General features: G+C 41.1%; 1 protein-coding gene across 9 annotated transcripts in view; it reads right to left on the bottom strand.

Annotated features, from left to right (window-relative positions):
* LOC133367020 (sodium channel protein type 4 subunit alpha-like) overlaps positions 1-23,188 on the bottom strand; it is a 131,551-nt gene extending 108,363 nt beyond the window's left edge. For 3 of the 9 annotated variants that reach the window (XR_009758499.1, XM_061590639.1, XM_061590640.1), the window contains exon 1: positions 19,902-20,034. The gene's annotated coding sequence lies outside the window, so the exon portion shown is untranslated. Of the gene's footprint in view, positions 1-13,020; positions 13,096-18,557; positions 18,577-19,901; positions 20,035-23,026 lie in introns of those variants that run through there. The other 6 variants (XM_061590633.1, XM_061590638.1, XM_061590632.1 and 3 more) reach the window with 4 other exon arrangements.
* Between the last annotated feature and the right edge of the window lie 4,336 nt (positions 23,189-27,524).

The raw sequence follows: 27,524 nt of genomic DNA, 5'->3' as shown, positions 1-27,524 counted from the left end.
ATGCTCAAAGGTATAAACCAGTGGTTTCCCAACCTGGGGGCTGTGACCCCCAGGGGGCCCGTGAAGTAATCCAGAGGGGGCTGCGAACAGTAAAGAAATTATTTTTTTTTAAGTCTTCACTTCCTGGGCACTGCCTGATCCCCACTACCACTGCAGATGACACCTCCCCCTTGCTCCAAATGAGAGGGGAGGACTTTTGCTGAAGCACCAGAGCATCCTTCAGGCGCACCGAGGGCAGGTATCTGCCTATAAAACACATGGCGGATGCCAAAGGAAGCTGAGGGTGAGCTACCAGGCAGAGGGATTACTATCACTGACTCCCATCTCCTTGCACTGCCGCTGCTGACAACGCCCTTATTCAGAACAAAAAGAAGCAAGACTGCAAGGAATGCTGCTTTCCCCCTTCCTTCCTGGCAGCTAGCTTGCCTGCCTTTGTTGGCTCCTGCTTCACTGCCACCTCCTTTTAAAAATTATTGGTTGCAAGGCCACTCAGATCTTGCCTTCGGCCCAGACGAAGCCAAGGAGCAGTGAGGAAACTCAGGACTTGCTCACCCCCCCATCTCTGAGGCTAAGTGTGTGTGTGCCAGCATCCCTCCTTTCTTCCACCTACCCTCCACCCCTCCAATCTCTCTCCCCAAGATGCTGCAGCAATTGAAGGCTTCCCCCTTCCCACATGCCCAAATTCATGCATGCCTGCAGATGCTTGCAGGAGGGGCAAGTATGTTTTTGTGTGTGCGTGTACTGATTACTCCGCTCTCATTCACCAAGTGCATGCTAACCAAGCCATCAGTTCTGATTATCTTCCCAAGGCCTAAAATCACTAACCCCCCTCCTCAATCTATCCACCCCTTTTCTTCACAATCTAGCATCTCCACCACTATCACATTGCTGCTTCATCATCATCATAAGTAATAATAATAATAATAATAATAAGCTCAGCAGGTTGGCTGAGGCTGGGGTCCACATATTGCAGCTGAAATGTATTTATTTATTTAATTATTATTGCATTTATATCCCACCTTTGCTCCAAGTTGTTCAACGTGGTACACATAGAGTCAAGAATAGCTAACTTGATACATAGTACCCTCCATTTCCATTTTATCCTTACACCAACCCTGTGAGATAGGTCAGGCTGAGACTGTCTGGCCAAAGGTCACCCAGTGGGCTTCATGGCTGGGTGAGGATTTGAATCTGGATCTTAGTCCAACACTGTAACCCACTGGTGTTGGGAGACAGGACTGTACATCTTCAGACTATGTGTGTGGAGGGGGGGGGAATACCAATTTGATTAACCTTTGCATTAAGAAAGGAAAGCAACCCCTCCTGTCTGCAGGGAGCTTTTTATGGAAAGGGATATTTGGAGATGTGATTTTACCAGGCATCATTTTTTCAATTAACAGAAGCTAAAATTACAATTAGCGGGGGGGAGGTCACAAAATCTTTTGAACTTATAAAGAGGGTCCCATACTCATAAAGATTGGGAACCACTGGTCTAAACTATTGGCTTTCAATCTCAGTTGTTAGAACTTGAGTCAGTCTCTTCCTTCTTCCGCTTTTGCTCTTTACAGATGGGTCTTGGAAGCTGCTCTTTCTGTGCAGCTCCTTGGCTGAAGTTTTGTCATACTAACTTAACTGGATCATTTGCAGTTTAAGATACAATTTCTCAGGCACTGGCTGGAGTCTTGTAGCAACTCCCCCCACTTTCCTGTAAGGTGGCATGCAGAGATTTTAAGACTCTTCTAATCTTGGTCACTTTTTCCTGGCCAGTATTTGAGCCACAGCTTAGTCCTGAAAATTGTTTTTATTGACAGGGATCAGCTTTTCCTCATTACAAATTACAATAGATCACAACTTTTAGTATGCCACTCTGCTTATACATTCTAATCTACACATCTCCTTAACTAGCTACCAAAGGAGCTACAGTCTGTTTATACAATCTGCTTTGCAAGACCGTAACTATACAGCAGCTTGAGTTCATTCATCAACTAGCAACAGAGCCATGGGATGCTTCCAAACTAGCTGTTAAATCTCAACTTGTTTGCTCATTTTTATGTAGACTATTTCCATGCTAGCCATTTGTTTTGGCAGTGCTAGAGGCATAATTTGCTCATTTGCAGCCTGGAAAATTGCTGGTTCTTTCTAAAAACAAACACCACACTATTCTTAATTACAATTGCATAATTCATAAACATAAGAAATCAATCATTTTAGTGCTGCTTTTGCACTAAATATGTGTGCTTGGTAGAGAAGAACCCAGTGGCCCCACAGTGCTTTCTCACTGAAGACACCCATGAGCCATTTACCAAACACTGCTGCTGGTGGGCAAAAAGATCCTCCGTGGCGCAGAGTGGTAAGCGGCGGTAACGCAGCCGAAGCTCTGCTCACGGCCGGAGTTCGATTCCAATGGAAGGAGGAAGTCGAATGTCCAGTAAAAGGGGTTGAGGTCCACTCAGCCTTCCATCCATCCGTGGTCAGTAAAATGAGTACCCGGCATATGCTGGGGGGTAAAGAAAGGCCGGGGAAGGAACTGGCAATCCCACCCCATATATACGGTCGCAAGACGTCACCCTAAGAGTCGGAAACGACTCGCACGACAAGTGCGGGGACACCTTTACCTTTTTGCTGCTGGTGGGCACAGCAGCACCTTCAGCTAATGCTTATTCTTCTCCTGAGCCCATCCTCATTTATTTATTTATTTATTTGTGTATTACATTTATATCCCACTCTTTCTCCCAGAAGGAGCCTACAGCTGCAGACAAGCAATAAATAAAACACTAAAAACATAGTTAAAGCAAAACACCTTAAAATGTTTACAAATCCTAAATTTTTCTATCCTCCCTCTTTATAACTCAGGCCTGTAAGATACAGCAAACGATAACAGAACTTTTATCTGGAATGACAGGGGGAAAAGAGTAGGGAGGTGTTGCAGGCAGCTGACATCTGCATGTGATTTCCACATTTCTATCCTCCACTTTGTTCTCTGCATTTCTGCTGTTCACCAGCTGCTGCATTAAAGGTGGAAGCTACAAGGGGCAGGGGGAACAGAGAAGTGCCGCAGCCAGGTGAAGGAGGAGAGATAGCATGAAAAGAAGGGGCCAGGCTTGCAGGCTGGCAGTAAACATTTATTTCAGGTTCCATTTTCTAAGTAATTGCTGTGAATATGATCCTATTGATTTGTAATAGTATTTAAATAATTTTAGAGGTATCTAAAAGGCATTTTACTGGTTTTATGGCTTAGTTGGTTTCAAATGTTATTAGGCTGGTTGATTCTTATGGTTGCACATTGTTGGTTTTATTATATTTTTGTACTTTAATTGTAACTGTATTTAATTGTCATGAAAGCTGCTTTGTGAGGACAGTTGTCTTAAAAAGCACCTCATAATTCTGGATGTGAAATGGAGAAAGAAAAGGAGGGGGATGGTGAGAGGATACACCATGGGAGGGCTGTTGATGAGAATGCCCAGAGGGAGAACATAGGGGGGTGGGGGGGAAACACAGACTCCAAGAAGTGAAGGACTTCTGTAGGTGCAGGTGGCATTTCAGTTCTGGAAAGAAATGATTAAAGGGGAGTTCACAAAATGAACAAAGCACACTTTTGAGGGATTAAGGCTACAATCCCAGCCCCACTTACTTGGGAGGAGCAAGCCCCACTGAATTCTGTTAGAATCTCTGTGTCTGTAAATTTCATTGAACTAAATGTAACTGACTTGAGACACTTCAGATCTCCACGTCACTAATGTGGCCTGGCTTTTGCCTTCATTGTGGGACATGCAATGCAAGACGAGAATGGGGAATGTAGCACTAAATCAAGAATTGTGTAGAACCACTGTTATAATTCAGTTCCTTGCTGATTGTGAAAGAGCAATGACTTGGCAGCACTAAAGGCTGTGTACACACCATATCTTTAGAGCACATTCAAAACATATCTCTCTTCCCAAAGTATAATTGGAATTGTAGTTATCAGGGTGCTGAGAATTATAGCTCTGTGAGGAGTAAACTACAATTCCCAGGATTCTTTGGGAAGAAAAATGTGTTTTAAAAGTATGGTGTATACCAAGGAAGCAACTGGAGAATTCAGACAATGTAATTGCCAGCCCGTTGCATTCCAATATTTTCTGTGATGTCCTACTGTTTCCCCCCAAAACTTGATTTGTGACAGTCTTTTCACTTGAAATATAATTGTAACTCTAGCATGTCCTGTGTATACAGTATTGTAGTGGCAACTTCAGAAGTGCAGGGTCCCTTCATGATAGTCATAGTCATAGCCACATTCCCTCCCCCTCTCCATTTTTGCTGCTGAGTTGAGAATGAGATCCTTGTTAATGTCTTCTCTGACAATAACAGATGCCCCTAGGACCCAATAAGCATGAAAGGGGAGAGCATTAGCTACTTAAAAGAGTCTTCTCAGTGGCTGACTCACCTTCTTTCACTCTGATTGGCTCCAGTGAGCAGAAAAGGACAAGGAATCATGTCAGAAGACTCTTCTCAGTGGCTAACACATTCCCCTTTCATGCTGATTGACTTGTAGGATGATGGAGATGTAGGGACCCTGCTACCCCCCCCAAAATAAGGGGTTGAAGATCTCCCAAAACCCTGGATGATTACACCCCTGAGTGTATACAGTTACGATGCTGTTGAAGCTTTTCTGGGCTACTGTCCTTCTAATTAAAAGCTTCCTTCTTGTTGCTTCATCCTTTAATTGCTTGATTTTCAATGGGGAATGGCAGTGTGATGAATTGCACGTTAGTCTGTTCCTCTTCCCTTCAGATCCTAAAGTTGAGGGACAGAGCTTTAATTACTGATTTCCAACCATATTTTCCTGTGTGTGTGCGAGAGAGGAGAGAGAGAAATAATGCTCTTTTGCAATAAAGGGGAGGGAAAATAAAGAAAACCAGACATTAAAGATCTCCTCATGAAGAATAGGAACTGACTAATTACCACACAATTCATCAGTAATTATGCACTACACAGAAAGACAGAAAGAGGGAAGAACCTGCAAGAAGGAAGCTACTAATTAACACTGTAGGGGATCTTTACATAAGACTTACTTTTGAACCAATTTTATAGAGGACATTGCTGAATAACAAAGCACTACATTATGTGCCATATGAAATCACTATTTTAATTCCACTTCCAGATGAATGTGGAAAAGCAAGTGTGGAAACAACCATGGTTGGCTTTGATCAAGCAGTCCTGGAACACATCCAACTAATCTTCCTATCAACAGTGTGCATTTTTCTCACAACTATGCTACTGGGCCACACATTTAGGAATAACTGGTAAGGATTGCTAGAGCAGAGGATACTGCTTCGAGTCAGGCGTGAATTCCAGGCATCACTCATTTTTAGTATTGGGTTAAAAGATAGCTTGAACAGACCTCTCTCACACCTAAAATTGTCCCTGTAACCCAATGCCAGTTGGCCAAGTCCATTTCCTTCTGTGGTTTTGGTTGGCATACATTATTCCTTCAGACTTCCTCTGTGAAATTTACACAAAGGACCTCCCTCCACTTTCTGGGATTATGTGACACCCTGAAGGAAGCTGACTTAGCTGCTAGCTATTGAGAATTTTATCCTGGGAGGTGAAAGAAGAGCCTGTATTAAAATGCCCATCCGGAACATAGGTTTAAAAAGCAACAGCGGAGCATAATCTAGCCAGTCTTGAGGTCTCCTAAACTGCAGGATAAATTGTACTCAAATGTTTACATGGCAGAAGGCAGTTAAAGCTACAGTCCTAAGAGTGTTTAATTAAGAAGGAAGTCCTAGCATGTGAAATCCATGAGATTTATTTCCAAGTAAGTGTGCTTAGGACTGGAGTGTGCACTTGACAAAAACAGATCTCCTACATCTCAATCTTTCATCACTCCATTTCCCCTAACTACCTAGCAAATCTCAATAAAACAATGACCAAGCCTCAAATTTTCATTTAAAAGAATAATGCAAAATATCAAAAATTGAACTTTCTGGAAGTTATTGGTAATTTATGGACAATTTTGATATCCGAGTAGCAATACATCCACCCACACACTTTGTTGTGACTGTAGTGATTTTACACAACCACTAGTGAAATGCTTGCCATTTTGATGGGCATGTGTTGTGGAGGAAAATCTTTTATGTTGTGAGGATCCCTGTACATCAAGGTGGGGCATCCTTTTCAACCCAAGAGCTGCATTCTCTCACGATGAACCTTTTAGGGACCACATGGCAATAGTGGGTGGGGCCAAAACCACAGTGGGTGATATCAGAGCTAGAAGTGGCTGGGGTCATTTTCTCTGTCTCATACATACAACTACATAAACATATTATACAGCCATGAGAGTGGCTGTATACTATAGCCAGCACCCATAAGCTCATTTCAAAACAAAACCTTATAAAATTTATAGTCCTGACCTCAGAAACGCTTGCTTAACACCCTCTAATTTTTTTTTAATAATTTTTTTTTATTCAAATTTTTTCAAAAGACAAACAAAACAAAGTCAAAAAACATAACAATACAACAACAACAAAAAATAAAATAGTTGACTTCCGATTTGTCGCAGATCAGCTATAAGTATATAATATACATCAAACCTGTCCCTTAATGTATACATACAGAATCACTTTTCTCCATAGGCTGTCTTAGTTAATCGTCAAATCCCAATATCAACATTTTATTTTGATCTTTCAACAAAAAGTCTAAGAGAGGCTTCCATTCCTTAAGAAATGTATCTGTCGATCTTTCTCTAAGTAAACATGTTAATTTATCCATCTCTACTAAGTCCATTAATTTCAATAGCCATTCTTCCATTGTTGGTGTTGATTCCATTTTCCACTTTTGTGCATATAATAATCTTGCTGCCGTAATCATATATAATATTATTCTTCCATATTTCTTTTCTATTTGTTTATCCATAAAACCCAATAAAAAAAATTCTGGTTTTGACTGAATCTTTAAAATTTTTTGCATCATCCTACCTATCTGTGCCCAAAATGATTTTGCCTTTTTACACAGCCACCACATATGATAAAATGATCCTTCTTGTTGTTTACATTTCCAACAAACATTAGAAACATTACTATACATTTTTGACAACTTTTCTGGAGTCATGTACCAACGGTACATCATTTTATAGAAATTTTCTTTAAGATTATAGCATAGTGTAAATCTCAAGCCTTTTTTCCACATATTTTCCCATTGATCCATTTGTATGTTATAACCAAAAATTTTTGCCCACTTTACCATACACTCTTTTACTTGTTCTTCCTCCATATCCATTTTCAGTAAGAGTTTATACATTTTCGCAATTATATTTTCATCATTTGTACACAAACCTATTTCAAAATCAGATTTACTTATTTCAAACCCATACATTTTCTTGTCCATTTTATATCTTTCTAACAATTGTAAATAGGCAAACCATTGAGAACTATATCCTTCCTTTGTCAGTTGTTCTCTCTCTTTCATTATATATTCTCCATGTACATTTTCTAATAGTTCTTGATAAGTTAACCATTTCTCTTTTCCAGCCATTTCTCTTCTGTAGAACGCTTCTTGACTTGAGACACATAATGGTATTTTCGAATAAAACCTTGGTTTATATCTATTCCATATTTTCAACAGAGGACGTCTTATAAAATGATTATTAAAGTCTACATTTACTTTTACTTCGTCATACCATAGATATCCATGCCATCCCCACTTCAGATTATGGCCCTCCAAATCCAGTAGTCTTTTATTCCTCAATAAAATCCATTCCTTTATCCAGACTAGACAGCAGGCAGCAAAATAAAGTCTCAGATTTGGTAATCCCAGTCCTCCTCTTTCTTTGGCGTCTTGTAGTAGTTTAAATTTAACTCTTGGTTTTTTTCCTTGCCATACAAATTTAGAGATATCTTTTTGCCATTGTTTAAAAGGTAAATCAGAGGATATTACAGGTATTGTTTGAAACAAAAACATCATTCTCGGTAATACATTCATTTTTATCACAGATATTCTACCCATTAATGACAATTGTAGTTTATCCCATTTTAGCAGATCTTTCTTAATCTCTGTCCATAATTTTTCATAATTATTATGAAACAACTTTGAATTTTTATTTGTCATAATGATACCTAAATATTTCAACTTTTTCTCTATTGTAAAATCTGTCTTGTCCATTAACTCTTTCTGTTCCCTTAAAGTTAAATTTTTCACCAACATCTTTGTTTTTTGATTGTTGATCTTAAATCCTGCTAACGGTCCAAATTCTTTCAATTTGTCCATCAATACATTAATTCCTTCCAAAGGGTTTTCAATTCTTCCTCTTTTTGTTTTATTTCTTCCAAAATTAATTGCATTTTCTGTTGTTTCTTTTTTTTTAATTCAGAGTTACATTTAATAAAATATCCCCTCATAAATGCCTTACTTGTATCCCAAACGATATTTTCATTTGTTCCTTTATGTAAATTATGTTCAAAAAACTCTTTTAATTTCTTCTTACATTCTTGTACTACTTTGTCATTCTGTAATAAAGATTCATTTAGTCTCCATCTAAATCCAAGATTTTTTTTTTTAAAGTTAATATCACAGGATTGTGGTCCGAAAAAGTTTTTGGTAATATATCCATTTTAAAAATATCCTTCGCTAGAATTTTAGACATCCAAATCATATCAATCCTCGAGAATGTTTTATGTCTTTCTGAAAAATAAGTAAATTCCTTTGCGTTGTCATTTATATATCTCCAGGTATCCACCAATTCTAAATTTTCCATCAGTTCAAAGCAAATCTTCGGTAATTTACCCTGTGTCTCTTTAATATTTTTTTCAGAAAGTCTATCAATTTTTGGTGAGATTACCCCATTCCAATCACCCATGACGCACCAATGATCATATGAAAACTCTGACAATTTTTCCATAAGTCCTGTGTAAAACCTTGTTTTATCTTCATTGGGGGCATAAATACCCACTATCAAAATGTTTGTGCCCTGTAAAGTAATTTCAACCCCCACAAATCTACCACTATCATCCAGTAATACCAATTTAGGAAGCAATTGTGGGTTAATGTAAAGAACAACTCCATTTTTTTTTTTTGGTCCAGCCGAAATAAATTCTTCACCCAAATTTTTACAAATGAAATATTTGGAATCTTTCTTCTTAATATGAGTTTCTTGTAAACAAATTATATCCAATTTTAATTTTTTCAAATAATGAAACACTTTCTTTCTCTTCTGCGCCGTGTTGGCTCCATTTATATTCCAAGTTAGATATTTGTAATCCATCTTTAAGCGTGTATTTTAAAATGTGCCTGATGCTCCCTTTAATCCATCATCTTCCTTCCCCTCCTCTGCATGTTCTTGTTGACTTTGTTTCCCAGGAATTATATCCATATCTTTAAGTTTATCTTCTTCCATGTCTTTTGAAGCTTTTCTCAAGAAGTCCCTTGCTTTTTGAACAGTATTCAATCGATATTTCTGTTGTCTGAATGTAAAAATCACTCCTTCTGGAACATCCCATCTAAATTGAATTTTGCATTGCTTAAGTTTTTCTGTAAGGAAAGCATATTCTTTTCTCTTTCGTAAAAGTCTAATAGGAATTTCTTTCATCACCAGTATTTCCTTACCATCAATTTTAAAGGTATTGTTAAAATGTTGTTGTAATACCATATCTCTGGTCGTCTTCTTTATAAAGTGAACAAGCACATCTCTTGGAATTTTTTTCATTGTTGCATATCTGGAATTAATTCTATAAACTTTATCTATTTCAAATTTCATCTGATCTTCATTCAAATCCAGAAATTTTACTAAAGCATTAACAATTTTATCTCTGATGTCTTCACCTGTTTCCTCAGGGATTGCACGGAATCTCAAACAATGTTCTTTATTTCTTAATTCAATCACAGCCATGTAGTCCAAATTTTTTTCTAATTCCAGATTTAATATATCTGTTCTATTCTTCAAGATTTCTACCTTTTCTTTAGTATTTTTTGCATCCTCCTTTATTTGCCCAATTGTCCCTTTAATCTCATCCACTTGTGTTTTAATATAGTCTTTTATATTTATCAATTCAGTTTTCATTTCCTGTTTTAGATCACTAATCCCTTCCATTATTTTTTGAAACATATCTGGGGGTATAGCCCCTTCCTGTGGATCAATTGAACCTCTTCGCTCCTGAGCCTTAGCTGTTTTTCTAGTTATCATTCTCATAAGAAGCCTTTAATTTCTGATATTAACCACTGTTCCAAAACCTAGATGCAGTCTATTTCTTTTTTTTTTCCTCCACCAACAGAAGAGTTAATATTCCAGGCCTGTTATTATGGTCCGGCCAGCACAGTTCTTATCTACGTCCAGGAATGCAAAACAATTCTGGCTCACAACACCAAGCAATTAGTAACATATACGAACAGCAGATTCGTCCAAAAAGAAATAGTCCAAGGAGAAAAATAGTCCAAAATATATTTCCATCAAATAATAAATACCTCTCATCCGTTTTTAAACTTTAAAACTCCAAATTCAGGCCAGCTTTTTGTCGTAAAAAAAATATAAATTGTTTACATTTTCTTTCTTCCTTAATTATATTTAAAATAGAAAAAGTATGACTCACCCAGATTTCTCAATTGCTGATTCGTAAACAAATCCCTTTTATTGTAGTAATTTAAGCCAAATGATAAGATTTAGACAGAAGTAGGCTCACTGGTTAAGAACGTTTTTAAGAAGAAGAAAAAACGCTTCGCTTTTTTCCAGTACAGCTTGCATGGAAGTCCTGACTCCGTCTTCAGCCGATCGGCATGCCTTCTTATCTCAGGGATTTCCTGATCAATTCCAGCCGCCGACAGCTCAACGAAGTCCTGTGGAAAATCTGATCGGTTCTCCAATACCTTGGAGAACATTTAAGCCAGTCAAAGTTTCCTCTTGGCTGGCTTTTAACTGAAAAAAGCTTCCTCTGAGGCAGAGATCTCTCAGAGACAATCACCAGCTGAGCACTCACTTCCGGGAAGTCAACACCCTCTAAATTTTCATGGTGATATACAAAACAGTCAGAGAGAATCGAGAGTTCAAAATGTAAAAAGAAAAAGAAAAAGACCCCTGTTGGACTTTTTTCTGTCAGTGTTCTAATAATTTGTCAAAATTAATTAAAAATCAGCCATGTTCACAAAGTACCTGTAATCCTGTTACTGACCTTGCCCCATACTCTGACCTTAAACATTAAAAAAATGCCTGGCCAATTTTTAATTAATTTAAGAAATTTAGCATTGGAGTCAATGATAAGCCCAGGCATGCTCAGTTAGAGCCAACCATCAGTGTTCTAAAAGGCAGACTCACACCTGCTTGGTTTGGCTAATCAGGGGGCCACACCCATGCCAGACCTTTATTTCTCTTGAGACAGTCATGCTGAGAGGAGACTCCTATTCCCCTGACAGAGTTCCAGTGGCCAGAGTGGTTTCAGCCACCCTGATTGAAGCTCTCTGAGGGGAACAGGGCATCTCTTAGCAACTCTCAACAGCCTTCACTAACTACACTTCCCAGGATTCTTTGGGAGAAGCCATGACTGCATAAAGTGAAATAAAGGTCTGGTGTGGATGTGGCCAGTGACAGCTTTGGTTTAAATTTGGGTGGGAGATTACATGTGCCTGCTGTAGAATAAAAAGGTGGGGGAAACATTGAAAATACAATTATACTGTTCACAGTGTTTTCCTTTTGGAAAGGAAAGGGGCTTTCCCCTGCCCAGTGTCCACCCACCCAATCTCCTCCTCTCTCCCCTCCCTCTTCCTCCCTACCCCTACCATTTCTCCCCTTCTCTCCCTATTCTCCCTCCCTACTCCTACCCCAGGTCAGTTTCACCTATCCTAAGCATGATTGCACAGGAGTAAATCTCACTGAATTCAAAAAGCATGCAAATGATCAAACCTGCTCTCCCCTCTTCCTCCCTCCTGCCCCTCCCTCTTGCCCCTTCCCTCTCCCTTCCTTTGCCCCTCCCTCCCCTCCTCCTCCCCTTCCTTTGCCCCTCCCTCCCCTCCTCCTCCCCTTCCAATCCCTTCTTTTTCCCTGCTTTTTAAAGTTTGATAGAAATATGTCTTGGCTATAGGTATGTTCTTAAACTGCAAGGTTTTTTTTTTTTGCCTGTTAGTGAATATATACACACACATACAACGCCCCCTTCCCAAGATATGTGTATATTGTAGGGATCTCCATAATCTAAGCATTGTCTGTAATCCAATGATGTCATTTGAGTATGATATACAGTAGGGCCCCGCTTCTCGGCATCCTGCTAATACGACGGCTTTCAATTAGAGCAAGGCCCCACTCATATGGAGCTTGTTCTGCTTTTTGGGCGTTGGGTGCCATTTTATTGACAGAGTTCCACTTTTTGGCGACTTTCGCTTTTAGGTGGGGGTCTGGAACGTAACTCGCCGTATGAGTGGGGCCCTACTGTACTAGAGTGAAACAGAATGCCCCTAGAGAGTGGTCTGAAGTCCTATAACACAGTAAGACTTGGGACCTTTTTGTTACCAGCTCCCCCTGCCCCCGCACCACAAGCACACTTTCAAATAGAGAACTGCCCCCAAAATACAGGGCAACTGGCCACTCTATGTGGGCAGGATATAAATCAAATAAATAATAATAATAATAAATAAATAAACGAGTGTGTAAAGGGGTGCTAAAAATAAATATTTAAATTGCTTTTTTAAAATGTGTTTTTAAATTTGTATATATTTTTTAATGTTTTTAATTGTTGTAAACCGCCCAGAGAGCTTCGGCTATGGGGCGGTATACAAATGCAATCAATCAATCAATCAATCAATCAATAAACTCTTAGACCATTGATCCATTTAGCTCATTCCTGCTCTGCCAGTTTTTAAATGTATACTCTCATTTTTAATGCAGCTCTGCCATCTGCTGTTTTAGATTTTATTGCCATTGTTTTATTGTCTGCACTTTATTATTTTTTTTGCATTAATAATTGGATTTCTAATTTTATTGTAAAGCCACCCTGGAAAAGTGTCTTTGTGTAGTGGGGTCAACTGCTACTCAGATAAACAAACCAACAAGCTGATGGTGATTCTTACTTGAGATTCTTTTCAAATTTGCAAACAGCCAGGATTGAAGCTGGAGCCTTCTTCATGTACGTAGGTCATTTGCCACTGAGTGAAGGAGGTCCCCTGTGAACAATCTGCCGCTTTTGAATCTGGCCAAAGAATGAAAGAGTATGGCTAGAATGGCCACATGCAAAAGGGGACACAGCAAGGTGCCTGCATCTTTAACAGTAGACTGGAAGAGGAAATTTCAGCAGGTGGGGCATAGAGGACCACAGGAGTGACTGATGTTGTGGGGCAGTGCCATGCAGCCCCAACCTCATTACCGCCCTACCGCCGCACCATCCTGTTAACAGGTAGAGGGACACTGCTGTGGCATAGAACTGCCCCACTGCATCACCAGCTCATGAGAGCATGCAGGATAAGCTACACCTTCTGAACTTCTCTCTTCCACACAATAATGAAAGGCAAAGGAACGGTGTCCTCTTTGTCTCCGGCTAGCTTTAATGAACCTTTTTGGAGCTTGCTAGGAAGAAGCATCCTTGGGGAGCTACAGGAGTGGGTTGCTCAGTTTTGAGTTAGAGGGGTAGGAGAATTAGGCTTTTTAAAAAATCAGTAAGGCCAGTCTATATGCCTGTTCTCCCCCCCCCATCCTACTCTACTCTAAATTTTGTACATTTGTAAATAAAGAATAGTATAAATATAAGAAGGGACAAAGGAAAAAAATCCATCTATGTGTGTTTGTTTTATTAGTTTAAAAATGTATACTTGCCTTTTTAAAAAAAACAAATGAACAAAATTCTTTAAAAAGCAATAATGCAAAAAAAAAAAAGTCAGAATGAAACAGTATTTAGCATACTTGAGATTGCCCCAACAGAAGCAAAAGGAAGTCCATCTTCAGAAAATGTGGAATTCAGTAACACAAGATGTGGTCATGGCCACAAGCTGTCATGGGTTTTTAATGGCCTAACTACATATGATGTCACCAACATGATTAACACTCATGTCTTTTTTTAAATTAAATACTAGCTGTGATGGGGGTAATTGTTATCATGATTGCAGCATGTGGGGATGGGAGAGAGTAGGCTTAAGCCTCCCTGTGAAATCCCCTCCCCATGTGCACCAATTAGCAGTAGGGAAAGCTCCCATGGGCACCAATTAGCAGTAGGAAAAGCTCCCATGGGCACCAATGGCAGCTTGCCACCAGGAACTTCCCCCCAATGCTAATTGCTGCAGTTAGTGGCCCTGTGAATTTCACAAAGATTGCAGCAGGAGAGGAAAGGCTAAATGCTCCAGGGCTTGGCCCTGCTTTCCAGAGGAAGGTAGCGGACCCAGGTTTGAAAAATCGGCCTCAGTGGCCTGATCCAGCTGGGCAGTTCATTATCACAAAACTCCAGTACTGTTTCTTTCCCAAAAAGCTGCCACTGTAATAAAAAGTTGTCCAAACATAAAAAAGAGAGAGCCACAACAATGAATACATCATTGTTCTTTTTACATTACTACAAAGAGAAGCCACAGGGGGGTGTACAACCATAATGCAATGGGGGGATGACCCTTTCACTCTGCACCATTTTCCTACTGAAAGTCCCCATCACCAGAGAAAACCCAGCTATTTGCCCTGATTTCCTCTTTTGGGACAACGTGTGTCACCTAAGAAGGGGACACAGATTTGCACAAAAATTGAATATACTATTTTATATGCATAAATGCAAATTTAAAAAGAATCACTTTAATTCAAATAGAAATACAACACATCTCTTCATCGTAGAGAAGACTGTGAGCCATGTGCCTGCTCAGGCTGCTGTCCAGGTGCTAAGTGTTGGTGGACAACTTCAAAGCCCCTCCTGTCCCTTCTTGGACATGAAATGGAAATGGACTGCCTTCAAGTCAATTCTGACTTATGGTAACCCTATGAATAGGGTTTTCATGGTAAGTGGTATTCAGAAGGGGTTTACCATTGCCCCCCTCTGAGGCTGAAAGGCAGTGACTGGCCCACGGTCACCCAGTGAGCTTCATGACTGTTATGGCCCTTTATCTTCTTGAAACAGGACTTGGATCAGACAGTCCTTCAAACAGAAGATTGTCCTCTAAACAGCCCTTCAAACAGAGGACAATCCTCTGTAAAGTAGGACACACAACCATTTTAGCTTCAGGTGGATAATTTTAAGCTGCAATGTAGCATAAGAGGAAAAGTTAACCCACCTTCCTGCTCCATAGCCCCAAACCAAACCGAGCTCCCATGTAGCTTTTATTTGTAGAAATTTAAAGGTGGACTGCGAAAAAGCCAAATAATTGGTTATTAGAACAAATTAAACTAGAACTATCACTAGAAGCTAAGATAATGAAACTGAGGTTATCATACTTTGGACACATAATGAGAAGACATCATTCACTAGAAAAGACAATAATGCTGGGAAAAACAGAAGGGAGTAGAAAAAGAGGAAGGCCAGACAAGAGATGGATTGATTCCATAAAGGAAACCACAGACCTGAACTTACAAGATCTGAACAGGGTGGTTCAGGACACATGCTATTGGAGGTCACTGATTCATAGGGTCACCATAAGTCGTGATTGACTTGAAGGCACATAACAAAGATGACAGAGATTCATTTACACATCTCTACCATCATGTCCAGTTTTGCCCCAAACAACTTCTTACTGCTTGGGAGAGTGCAAAACAGGTAGGTGGCTCGGTTACCACCACATAGATTGGCCCCATCGTATGAAATGTCCACAGCACCACCCCTGGTAGCCGTGCTGCCTGCATCATGTAGGAACTGGCTAGCTACTAGGGGAAGTGTTATACAAAACACATCACTATCAGGTGGATCCACAGTTGGCTCCAGAATTGTACTCAGAGAATGCTTATCAACAGTTCCTTCTCAAACTGGGCAGAAGTAACGAGTGGGGTACCACAGGGCTCAGTCCTGGGCCCAGTGCTCTTCAACATTTTTATTAATGACTTAGATGAGGAGGTACAGAACATGCTTATCAAATTTGCAGATGATACAAAATTGGGGGGCACAGCTAATACCGTGGAAGACAGAAAGAAAATTCAAAGGGACCTTGATAGGCTGGAGCATTGGGCTGAAAACAATAGAATGAAATTCAACAGGGATAAATGCAAAGTTCTACACTTAGGAAAAAGAAACCAAATGCACAGTTATAAGATGGGCGATACTTGGCTCAGCAATACGACGTGTGAGAAGGATCTTGGAATTGTTGTTGATCACAAGCTGAATATGAGCCAACAGTGTGATGTGGCTGCAAAAAAGGCAAATGCTATATTAGGCTGCATTAACAGAAGTATAGTTTTCAAATCACGTGAAGTACTAGTTCCCCTCTATTCAGCACTGGTTAGGCCTCATCTTGAATACTGCGTCCAGTTCTGGTCTCCGCACTTCAAGAAGGATGCAGACAAACTGGAACAGTTTCAGAGGAGGGCAACAAGGATGATCAGGGGACTGGAAACAAAGCCCTGTGAGGAGAGACTGAAAGAACTGGGCATGTTTAGCCTGGATAAGAGGGGAGATATGATAGCACTCTTCAAGTATATGAAAGGTTGTCACATAGAGGAGGGCCGGGATCTCTTCTCGGTCGTCCCAGAGTGCAGGACATGGAATAATGGGCTCAAGTTGCAGGAAGCCAGATTTCAACTGGACATCAGGAAAAACATCCTAACTGTTAGAGCCATACGACAATGGAATCAATCATCTAGAGAGGTAGTGGGCTCTCCGACACTGGAGGCCTTCAAGAGGCAGCTGGACAGCCATCTGTTGGGAATGCTTTGATTTGGATTCCTGCATTGCGAGGGGGTTGGACTTGATGGCCTTATAGGCCCCTTCCAACTCTACTATTCTATGATTCTATGCAGTTCTTGCCTAGAGGGCTTGCCAATGACCAGGTCAGGAATGGAAGAATGCAAACAAGAGAATCAGGGAACAGAGCAGAGATCAACAAGCATTGCCTGCTTTTAATTTCTGCAATGGAGAAAGGTCCCATGTTTTTTAAAGCTACATGGCAAGCATACATTCAAGTAGTACAATACCACACCTCCCTACCCCCAATCACATGCATCACCAACACAAGGAAAAGTTGTGTCTGTTGATCATCCTTGCCTATCATGCTTCTGTGAGAAGTACACAGCCTATGTCCACAAAAATGATGGAAGCCTGATATCCAGAATAAGATAAGACTTAGAGATAAGGTCTTTAAATACGGCTTGAAAGAGAAGAGGCGATATAACGCTCCAGTAATAAGTCTAGCCTGTGAGATAAAGGTCAGTGTCATGCTGATGTATCGGAGGACACACAAACACTCTGAAAAAGTTGTTTGCAATGCAATTTTGATGGTAGGGTGCAATCCTGTACTCACTTACCTGGGAGCAAGCCCCACTGAACTCAATAGGACTTACTTCTGAGTAGACATTCATAAGATTGTTCTGTTAATAGTCCCTTCCTTATTTTCTAGATTGCAAAGTCAAACGAAGCCCTCATCAGCCCTCAATTGTGTCCCAAATTCAACATGTGAATTAAGTGCCTTTTTATGCACAAAGATGGCTAAATCCATTCTTACATTTTCGATATCTGTAACTCGAAGAGGTAAAGCTAAAACGTACACATGCCATTTATTAGGAGGCCTTCCCTGATTCTGGAACTTTCTCCCCCTACAGCAGATGTGGGGTACCTTTGGCCCTCCAGAAGTTGCTGAATTATAACTCCCCACCTGTCCCAGCAAGCATGGCCAGGGGAGATGGGAGCTATAGTCCAGCAGCCTCTGGAGGACTACAGGTTCCCCACGCCTGCCTCACAGGTACAGATGACAATGTCACTGTTGGCCTTTCATTGTCTGGTCAAAACCCATCTTTCTTCCAGGCTTGAAAAAGCAGTTTATAAATAATAATAATAATAATACAAAATTCTTGGCACTTCATCAAACAACAGTTCCCATTATTCTTTGAGAGATAAAGCATATATAACTTATCCAGTGGATAGATTCATACATTGTGCCTCTGGCTACTTTCCCTGAATATAAATAATAAGGAACAGGACGTTATCAGAGCCATGGCTTGCCAGACTTAGAAACAATTTTCAGTACCAGTGCTTAGGCTTAGAATATGCTAAGTAATAAAAAATGCCTCTGTCCACGTGCAGAGTCCTCTTTCTTCCCACTGAGAACCGCAATGAGGCTCTATCCATCTGGGATTAGAATGACAAGAAGGTGGAAGGATGTGACTTCAACCCTAGCACCGCTTCTTTATCCCAGCTCATCATCACAGGGGAAAAATGAATGAAAATAAAACAGCTGCAGGTGACTCAAACACCTGAAGCAGTAATTCCTGTTTTGTGGTGATCCCTAAATAAGGGATGGTATTACCTGCTATATATGCTACGTGTAGCCACTACCATGCTTTGGAACAAGGTAAATGTTGTATGGGTCACACAGTGATTTAAATAATTTTAAAAAACACCCTTCTCATCACAGGCTGGGCATCTGCCACTATAAGAGTGACCTAACATGTTTTCTCCTTTCTCTCCCTGGTTCCCTGACCCCACCCCTCTCTCTCCTACCTTGACCCTCAATTTGGCTGAGTCCAGGGAGAGCTTGCATCAGTGTCTCAGCTACTTCAAATGCAGAGTGTGCTTGCTTGGTGCATCATGGACACTGAGCCCTTGAGCAACACATGGAAATTGTATCCCTCCTTTATCAACAAGCCAAAGGGGAAGGTTCAGGCATGTCATCCCCTCCACTGCTTAACAGCAGAAAACAGGTTCACCAATTCTACTTTCAGCACTTAAGGCTTTCATACCATGATTCTAAGCAAACAGACAAACTACTTCAGCGTGATATCAGGTGTGCCAAGTAATTTGGGAAATTTGGGGGTAAAAACAAACAAACTAAAACTTCCACACAAGCCAGAAAATACATTATCTAAGAACATTCGTTTGAATTTTTTTTTTTCAGGACTTCACATTAATCTAGATCTTTTGTTTTTTGGTGTCAGGCCTCAACCCTGGAACACATGAAATAAACAATACAGAGAAAAGTTTCTCTGAACACCTTTTCCTTGCCATTACTCAAGAAGCCACTGCTGGAACACACATCATCTCGAATTGGGGAAGAAAGACTTCCAGGTCAAGCATGTGCAAAATAACTTGAATTCCGGCACATCTCCAAATGTATTGGTCATTGTATTGCCACGGATGGAATCTGACTTTCACAGTTAAGAGCATTACCCAGTCTCTAAATGTTGCCCTAGCAAGTGGCAGCTCAATCCTTTCATGTAACTCCCCTGTGTGGTCTGGGTTTATATTTAGAGTGATAGATGAAGACAGCAAGAGCTGGGTGCATTTCTGATTTTAAAGCCAAGATTCTAGTCATCCTCTGGAGCACGGAGAAGATGGACTCTCTCAGCCAGCCCATCTCGCCTTACAGCCGTGCCACTCTTATAAGCCCTTAGCCTCATTGCAGGTCCCATCCTAGCTGTGTCACTTAAATCTTGGTCACACTGGTCCTCCTGTCACCTCTGTTTGTGGCTCCTTCGTACACCGACTCTCGTCTCCCCTCCCCAAGAACAAACTCCCCTCAACATTGTCCCCCTTACCCACCCTCTTCTTTTTTTCATGTTTTTTTCTAATATGACTGACAGGGGCCTGAAGGAAGCTGGCGTTTAACAGGAGGGGGAAGCCCACAGAGCCAAACAGTGTTTTAGCCAAAGGTGTCGCAGCAGCAGCAGCACATAACTCTCCACAGGTCATTCAAAGCCAGACAGGAATCACCAGCAATGCAAGAGAAGTTGGGGGCCAATTAACCAGCCCATCCCACATCTTGGGAAGAAAAAGAGCACAGAGTCATTTCTGAGGCACAAACGCGCTGCCAGGCACTGGCTGGGGAGGGTTTCATCGCCTACTTACTGTTCAGTGGAATGAGCAATATCCCAAAGAAGGGCCTTTTCACTCCCCTCAGATTTGCCGAGAGTGGGAGCCTCAGGCCAAGCTGCTGCTCGTCGGCAGAACAGCTGCTGTTGCCTTCAAATGGTCATGCTGAAACCTGAGGACTGGAGGGTTCTTCAGGTAGCATCGTCCTCTCTCGGCTTTGGCACTCGCCCCTCTGGGCAGCTGGTCAAGTATCAGATAGTTCCTGCAACCCTGCAGCTCCATCTTGTAGTGCGGGAGGATGGTACAGTCATCCAAGAATTCATGCAAAGGGACCATTTAGATTACATTTTCTGTCCTTGGTCCAGTAGCAAGTGGGTTCTCTAATAAGGAATAAATACTCGGGAGTGGTAGGCTTGTTCCATCAGTCTTCCCCAGAATAATATGTGTAGTGTATTAGCCCTCCAGGCTTGCCATACCAGGAACTGCAGAGTCAGCCCCAGACTGTGGCAGTTTCAGTTCCAGGCCTGCCTTACAAGCAGCACCATGCTGTGGGCCTTGTTCTCTGTATTTGATTGGTTATAGTAAAGTTGTCGTGTAGATCCTCTGTGTGGCCTCTTCCTTCATGATACTTTTCAATATGTACCTTGCAGTTTTCTCCTTGTTGAACTTCAGGCATGTGGCTAAGACTTTCTTGTTCAAGGAGGCATTTTAAGGTAGTGTTTGGTTTTTTGATACATTTTAATTGTTTTATTGCTTCACTTTCTGTGTGGTTTTTATGTGCACAGCTGAGAACTGTGAATGATTAGGCAGTACATATATGTCTAAAATAAATAAATAATATTAATAGAACAGTTGAGGGGAGTTACACTGCCTCTCAGCCTAGTCCTGCCCCCTACTGGCAAAACATGCAGCAGCCACTCTCCTGCTAGCTGTGAATTTGACCAGTCTGTGAAACGGTTCTGTGTGTGCACTGATGATTGGGTCAGGGTTCCCCTTTGCCTGAAGGAGCTCGAGTCCTTTCACACAGAGACTGAATGGGAGTGGGTCTGTGGCCACTGCCTGTATCACCACTGGGGGAGGGGCTAGGTTGTGTAGTCTGTGACTCCGCCCCCTGCCTGGTGCATTCTTTCACCATGTGGAGGATCATCTGAAGTCCCCCACAATCTGCACTTTACTTGTTTTCAGACCCCAGTGCTAGTTCCTTCACATAACATAGTTTTGCTGGGCAGTAAAAGACTGCCTGATTAACAGCTCTATTGGTGCACCTCCCCAGGATCATATTGGGCTTACATGGGAGTATTTCTTTGTAGCAAATACACTGCTTTTGCCATCATAATAGATTTGCAAGGTCCACACTTGGTGCTGTATGGTAGCTTCAAATCCGTTGTTTTCCATTCACACAAGTAGGCGTTCCTCTGGCAAGGATTAGTGTCACTGTTTCCTTGTGGGCCCCGCCATCTAATTTTACATTTTTACTCCCTCCGGTTGCTCCATTACTGGGCATGTGCAAATGTTTTTGACCTGCACAGTATTTCCACTCCCTCCTGGGAAAAAATCACAAACCGGGCATTGAGAGATGTTACTCCAAAATTCTCTCCGCAAAGACAGAGAATATGAGAAAGAATGATAAAATTCAATGGCAATTCCAATCGCTAGTTACAAGGAGTGAAGGTAATTTACTTGGGGAGAAAGGGAGGAAAGAAGGGAGGGCTTCAGTAACCTGTGAAGGGGGGAGGACAGAGCAGTCAAAAGTGGCTAGATAAACCACCTGAAACAAAATGGAATTCATGGGAGAGTTAGTGGGTGGAGAAAAGAGAATAGCTGAAAGTGACAATTCACCCACCCACTAAAAAGCATCAAAGCAAACTGGCTTCAAAGACGTATGGAGCAGAGCGGAGCCGTATTGTTCTAAACTTTTCGTATTATCAGTGGATTGGGTTAGTATAGATTTACAGGGTGAAAACTGTGTGATAGCTTCTGTTTGCCAGTAATGTCATGTGAACCATGCAAATTAAAAGGACATGTGTAAATGAGTCCATCTAATTGTAAGTTGCTTCAGCCCACCACTTCTCTCTTAGGCCCCATCTGCACTATACATTTAAAGCAGTCATGGCTTCCTCCAAAGAATCATGGGAACTATAGTTTATTAAGGGTGCTGAATGTTGTTAGTAGATCCCCATTTCCTTCACAGAACTGCAGTTGCCATAGTGGTTTAATAATAAATCTCACTTCTCAGGGAACTCTGAGAATTGTACCTTTGTGAGAGGCATTAGCGGTATCCTAACAACTCTCAGCACTCTTGACAAACTACAGTTCCCAGGATTCTTTGAGAGAAGCCATGACTGTTTGAAGTGGTATGATAGTGCTTTAAATGTATAGTGCTGATGGGGCCTTATTCTCAAAAAATTGAATTTAAGATGAAATGTGGAGGAAATGACCCACAGGGAAAGGGTTAAGCACAATTTCTGCTGCCCCAATCAAATTCAAAGTCCACCATTGCTGAATTTAATTTTTTTTTAAACTGCCATTGAACCTTTCATAAGTCTCCCTTTGCCTTGTCTGGTTTTGATGTGTGCCTCTTGGCAAAACTAAGGATTCTGCACATCTCTCACACAACAAAAAGTAACTGTCCTGCATTCAACTTTGTACTGATGCTCAAGAAGAAGAAGAAGAAGCCAATTACATTTAGAATGTGGATTCTTTCCACATCTCAGCAGTCAACACTTGTTCTGTGGATTCCCTGCCACCTTTAGGAAACGTCTTTTAAAAAACAACATAAGTTGGTCTCCAAAGTACGTCATTCCATGTGTATCTGTGTCTAGTACCACTGTCCAAGTCCATGCCATATATCTGGTGGCGTAGTAGCCGACAAAGATCATGCTTAAATAAAACAGCCTTTAAAGCTCTTTGGTTTGAATCAAATCAGTAACAAATTAGGCTTGTCTAAATCCAACACAATGAATGCTCCATTGATATCCATGGAAGTTAGTAATATCTGTTGCTGGATTGTGCTCTTTTTTTAAAAAAAATACAGCAGACTAGCAAGTCTGCTTTCCCTGGCACATGTTCAGAGATACTCTTTATTACTTACTTCACACATTCTAGAGCCATGTTCAAGCTGGCCGTGACTCAAATTTAAGCTCTGACCTTGGCCAACTTACCTTGACCTCTCAGGTGCACTCAAATCCCCAGTGGCCACATTCACCAAAATACTTCAAGGTACAAGCAGAAAATAAAATTATGGAGAGTCCTAGTCGTTACTTCAGAGGAGCTGAAGGCTGTTTCCAGTCTCCACTGGCTGTTTCTCAGGGGCAATGCTTCTGTTTGTTCTTCTGCCACTGTATCCAATTCCAATGTCAGCGCCCAATAGAGGAATATGGAATCACAGTGCCATCCTCAGGCACCCCAGAGGTTTACCAAGTGCTTTACTGTCTGGGTCCCCCCCCCTTCTCCTCTCTTTCTCTTCATACCCACACTAAAGAATAATCTTTGAACTTCAGTCTTTGAATCCTCAGCAAACTACAAATCCTAGGATTCTTGGGTATGGAGGGGGAGCCAAGGAGTGTAATTGGTGTGTGTAGTGTAGATATGGCATTTGTTTTTACGTTTGCTTCCAGTGCCAGGGTGTTTGAAATTTATTTTAATTAGGGCTTTAAGCTTTTCAATTTTCAACACAGCAATTAGTCAATTAATGTTTCAGTCACATGTGTTTAACCCACATGCGCACACGCACACATACACACACATCTGTTCATCAGTAAAATCGCTATCCCGGTGGGGCAAAAGGGTACCCTTCTTAGGCAAAGGGATATGGAGCTCAGAGAAAAGAAGGGGCCATATATCCCAGTCACATTGATCCCCCCAGGATGGAAAAATGATCACCTTCTTTCTGGTAAGAAGCAAAATGGCCGGAGTGTGTTCTGCTGCAGTGACTAAACAGCAAATTTGAAGATGTGGCATTAAAACACCCCCACCCCCAAAACACCACATATCACTCATGCCCCCCCAAAGCAGATAAGGCGTAAGCACACTACAGCAATTTTGCAAATGGAGGATATATCCTTGTTATATTGTCAGTTAATGGTAGGGATGGAAAGATGTGTCAATTTCAGTTCTTTCAGTTTCTCATTTTTCCAATCTTAAATTCAGTTCACATTTCTGCAGCAATTTGTGAATTTTTTAAAAACTAATGAAAATTCTCCAGCATTTTATGGTGAATTTCTCCTAATAAATATATTTTGTAAGCGGTTTTGACTAACGTACACATTTTTGCAAGCCATTTCTCTTCATATAATGTATTTTTCCTTTTTATTTTCACTCATATATTTGTTTTTATGCACACTTTCCCCTACGATGTGCATTTTTGTAAATATTGTTTGGTTGGCAAACTGCACTGAAAAATTTGAATAACTGAATTTCAAAAGATGGCTGTATTCTGGTTCTCCTTTTGTTTTGGGAAGTGCAAATTTGATAGATTTGGCTTGGAATGCAAACCAAATTGAAATTCTCACCCATTCCTAGTGAATAGACACTTTTACTACTATGTATGTTTCCATTGTTCTCTATTTTTATGGCATATTATGTATTTTAAACCTTACAAAGATTTGTTTTGAGACACTTATTTTTTTTAAAAAAAGAATAAATTTAAATAAAAATACTAATAACTTGCTTTAAAAAAAAAAGACTCTTTGGTTAAAAAAAGTGACAGATAACCACAGCAGAAAGTGTAGGTAAGAGTCATTTGATGATTATGGGTACTTCCACATCAACCATTTACTAAGTATTCGCAATATCCCAGGCACTTACTTCTTGGGAGGCATCCACACGATGTCATGCTAATTCCCACCCCACCTCACCCCACCCCTTCTTAATGCAGGGAGCATGACTATTCTATCATAGGCTTGTGTGCAATGCAAAGATAAGCCCTCCAACTGACAATAGAGGAATTTGGGATGGGGTAGACACTGGCCTGTTGTGTGACCTTTTTTGAATTGGGGTTGTGCATGTCATACATTGATTTGTTGTCTTAATTATTATCTCATTTATTAGAGTTATTTTACAACTACAACACAAAATCAGAAAAAAGCAAACAAATTGTATTATTACAATCAATTGTGTTTTAAACTATTCTATTTCTCAACTCTACTATTAAGTTTTTCATCAGGAATGCAGGCAACCTGGGATTAGAAGAAAATAAACAATTGTTCAACAAGAACGAAAAAACCAGATAAGATGGCTACCTCAAACATTTCTTATTAATTCTTCCTTCACATTTTTATGTTTTTAGGAACAGTGGGAATTAACCAGAAGAGTAGTTGTTAATTCTAAGATAAGATATACTGAGGCAAACATCACTCTGCACCTGGCACCCTCTGACCTGAAGCATTTCCACATTAAGCATTATAGAGTGGAACTGCCACATTATATTCACTCATTTTTTTAAGAGGCATCTAAGTAACATCATTCATTGATCATCATCCTGCATTTTCTCCACATGTCTTCTGTCTGTTTTACTGCAGAAAGTTTGTCTTTTTCTGAGGGACTTTTTGGGAACATGCTGCTCTTCCATCTTTCATGAGAAGCTAGGCTTTGACTTGTACAGTGACATGCCAAGTCCAATAGTCAACCCTACATCTTAGGGGAGGTGGACGTGGAACACAGGAAGTTGCCTTATACTGAATCAGACCATTGGGCCAGTATTATCCATGCCTACTGACAGTGGCCTTCCAGGGTTTCAGGTAAGGGACATTCCCAGACCTACTTGGAGATTCCAGGGGATTGAACCTGAGACCTTCTGCGTGCAAAGCAGATGCTCTAACACTGAGCTATGGGAGGAAGGGGGAGGCCCTGTTTATTCCTTTGAGAACCACAACAACCATGCTATGGGCGATTATGGGAAGAGGGATTTAGGAGCTGGCTACTGCCCAGGGGGTGGGAAATGGGGTTATAAAGGAACTGAGATGGAGGGCTTATCCACGTGGAAGCATTACTTCGGACTAAAAACACTGTTTTTACCTCTGTTTTCTATTTGCACTGTCCACAGTAAGGGCTCAGTGCCAGCTGCAAACACAGTGTTTTCTGTTCACACTGAGGGAAAGGATCAATCATGCAGTTTCCTAACGAGCACGCCTTCTAATTTAACATTTCCACTCCCTCTGGTTACCTGGCAACCGAGCATGCGCAGTTTGTTCTACCAGTAAGTTTCATTTTAAAAACATCACAGAAGTGTAATTATTTGTATTTTCACTGGTATAGCACAGCTGAAATACAAATATTTGAACAGTGTTATGCTTCTGCACACAAGTTAGGGGAGAAAAGAAAATAAAGGCAGTGTTTGCAGCAACATAAAAATGCTAGCAGAACAGGGAAGAGCAGCTGGAAACTGCTTCTCAGCCCTCAGGAAACAAAATGAACAAAGGGAGGAGGAGGGAGTGGGTATGGACAGGGGAACAATTGACATACCCACCTAAAAGCTTCAGAGCAAAAGCATCTGCAAGCACTAGAGGTACAGAGTGAAGACTCCCCCCCTTTTCATATTATCAGAGGATTGTGTTAGTATAGATTTATAGGGGGAAACTGTGAACCATGTGAATTAAAAGGGGATGTGAGTAGCACCAAACACACACTAAACCACAGTGTAAATGAGCCCATTGAGTGATTTGCGCAGCCCTTTCTCTGGAGGCTGCAGAAGTGCAAGGAGAATGTGGCTTACACATTGCCATGGAGATATATGGAAACTAGATAGACTCCTCATTGCTTTGCAGGCTGCTCTGCAGCTCAGTACTGTTAGGAAGTTGAGCCCACCCACCCCAGGCTCAGCACCAGCCATTCCCTCCCCTTCTCCATTCTATGGATCAAGCAAGGGCAAGGCAAAGGGAGAAGGCTCCTGCAGTCTGGAGACAGTGACTGACAGAGCACAGCTCCCATCTCCATTTGGTATAAACAGCTCAGGTGATAATTACTGCATCTCAACAAGCTCCACTGCTTAACCCGACTCCCCTTTCAAAGCTCAGCCACAAGAAGGTGGGGCAGCAAGGGGGCTAGAATAAACTCCACAGGCCTCATTCCCTGTCCTACAAGCATGCTGTTGTTGTTGTTGGGTTTTCTACTATATTTTTAATCATACTGTCGCAATTAATTGCAATGTTACCTCAGTGAAATACTGCCAATACAAATGCCGGGGCACTTGCACCAATTAAGATACTGTTTTAAAAACACAGTGCAAAATGGCACTGAGGGCAATAAAGACACACCCAGGTAGGGAGAAGGAAACAGCTTCAGGAAGCAATCAGTTAAAGCCACTGCTTCAAATATTGGGAGAAGCAAAAGTGGGGGAGAGAACTAATGAATTAAAGCTGCCCCTTGGAAGAAACAACACCAGGAAATAATTAATTAATTACTCAAAGTGGCGGCTGAAGCATCAAGTGAAGGTGAAGAGTGGGAGAAAGAGGAGGGGACCATCACTCTGCCCACACAGCGGAGTCAAGATCACAGGGAGCATGAAACACAGTGGGATGAAGACACCAAAAAAGTGCTGTACTCCCCAGAGTGTAGAAAGTCATCTGCAATTCTGCTTACAGCTTATAGCGGAAGAGCAATGACTGGGTAGTGTTAGGACAGAGCCACCTGTCTCGAAGCACCCCTAGAAGTCCTGGCCCT

Source organism: Rhineura floridana, chromosome 11 (genome assembly GCF_030035675.1).
Source record: "Rhineura floridana isolate rRhiFlo1 chromosome 11, rRhiFlo1.hap2, whole genome shotgun sequence".
NCBI classification, from domain to species: Eukaryota; Metazoa; Chordata; class Lepidosauria; order Squamata; family Rhineuridae; genus Rhineura; species Rhineura floridana.
This window is presented reverse-complemented; position numbering and strand designations above follow the sequence as displayed.